The 1,982-nt window shown below is 43.5% G+C and overlaps 1 non-coding gene across 1 annotated transcript; it reads right to left on the bottom strand.

Moving 5' to 3' along the window:
* Positions 1-229: 229 nt before the first annotated feature.
* On the bottom strand, positions 230-304 carry Trnat-ugu (transfer RNA threonine (anticodon UGU)). The gene has a single exon. It is a non-coding gene; the product is annotated as a tRNA-Thr (tRNA).
* Positions 305-1,982: the final 1,678 nt, after the last annotated feature.

Genomic DNA, 1,982 nt, shown 5'->3' with positions numbered 1-1,982 from the left:
CGTCCGTATTTTCGGTGAGTATGTTTGCATGCATTCTGCAGTATGAATCATTTTGAGCACGTGCGACACGGGACGAGTTATCATCTACATCTATATGGATACCCTGCAAAACACATTTAAGTGCCTGGCAAAGGGTTCATCGAATCACCTTCACAACTGATAATTAATTGAAACCCTCAGCTGCCGACAGGTGTTGTTGATATACTTCGATGGGGACAGCTGAAAAGTGTGCCCCTACTGGGACTCGAACCCAGAATCTCCTGCTTACAAGGCAGACGCTCAATCCATCTGAGCCATCGAGGGCACACATGAACAGCACGACTGCAGGAATTTATCCCTCGCACGCTTCCCGTGAGACTCACATCCCCAACCGTCCACAATCCGCATACGTAATGTACTTAATAGGTATTTGTCCATCCACTCATTACTGGCTCACACTAAGGTGACGATTCCCGTAAGAGTTCCGGCAACCTGTGCGCATTCGCACAGACGAAGGTCAATGGCTGGGTAACGTTTAACCATAGATATAAAGATAGTAACTGCTCTCGAAAGAACAGGCGCCACTGACGACCTTGCAACTCTTCTAGAATACATGATAGACCGGCCGATGTGGCCGAGCGGTTGTAGGCGCTTCAGTCGGGAGCCACGCGACCGCTACGGTCGCAGGTTCAAATCCTGCCTCGAGCATGGGTGTGTGTGATGTCCTTAATTTAGTTAGGTTTAAGTCGTTCTAAGTTCTAGGAAACTGATGACCTCAGATGTTAAGTCCCAAAGTGCTCAGAGCCATTTGAACCATCAGTCCCTATGTTTACACACTACTTACAGTAACTTATGCTAAGGACAACACACACACAACCATGCCCGAGGGAGGACTCGAACCTCCAACAGGGGGAGCCGCGCGAACCGTGACAAGGCGTTGGACACATGGCGGGTACCCCGCGCGGCTCATGGCAGCCGTGACACTGCTTCAAACAATGGACTGTAGAAACTTTTGTAAAGCACGGATTAAAAAAAAAAACCTTTCCGTTCCAGGAGTCTAGACAAGTACACCTTTAAAAAATGCAACTACAAAGAAATTGAATTTTCGAACGGGCCAGGGCTTAAAACTTTGAAGAGTTAAATTTTAATGGCCGTTCTCTTGTATGCAAATAGTTTCACAGTAGAAATTTCTCTAGTTTTATTTATTTATTTATTTTTTGCTGTAGGTAAAGAAGGATAGGATTCTGAGAAGGGGGAAGGGGGGGGGGGGGAGGAATCTCGCCTCTCCCACCTTGGAATTCTCAGTACAGAATTTTTATTCATTACGAGATTCTCAGCCACTTGCAGAAGTGATTTCGCGTGATTCTGCAAAACTTTTCCTTTAGCCAATCGTAGCAACTATAGGATTCCGTTCCTGCTGCATGACATGTCTCGGAACTTAAACTGACCAACTTATTTGCATAAAGAGCTAGCTTATCATCCGCTTCTTTACTTACTTAGACCGTTCATGGTCTGCAAAGCATTTTTTCTTTAATCGTTTTTTTATGTCTTTTATAAACTGCAACACTTTCTAAACTTTTCTAAACTTAACGCCGTTGAAGCATGGTCTTTTGCTGAATGACCAAAAAGCAATGCTGACAGCTGGGGTCCAAGGTTTTTGTTAATCAAGCCGTTTGTATTCTTGCTTGTATAACGCATATTTCTTTATATCTAATTGAGAAGTGAAATACCGGTTTTCGTAGATGCAGATTTAAAATATTTTAATATAACGCAATAAATATTTCATTAAAATTTTCATCCCCTTATGCTCGAAGTTAAAAACCAGTGAAACACGTAGTTTTTAAAAATTGTAACAGATTAGCCGAATACGAATTGTCAGATATGCTTTCATAATGCTTTCATAATGAACCATTTTCAGAAACGTGGAGCCGGATCTGGGGGTGAATTTCCTTCTCTCCGAGACACCCGGCTTCTTCTTCGACTTAGCCGGCAAACAGGCCGAG

This window comes from Schistocerca gregaria, unplaced genomic scaffold, assembly GCF_023897955.1.
Source record: "Schistocerca gregaria isolate iqSchGreg1 unplaced genomic scaffold, iqSchGreg1.2 ptg000198l, whole genome shotgun sequence".
NCBI classification, from domain to species: Eukaryota; Metazoa; Arthropoda; class Insecta; order Orthoptera; family Acrididae; genus Schistocerca; species Schistocerca gregaria.
The sequence above is the reverse complement of the archived record's forward strand: the minus strand, read 5'-3'. Positions and strand labels throughout refer to the sequence as shown.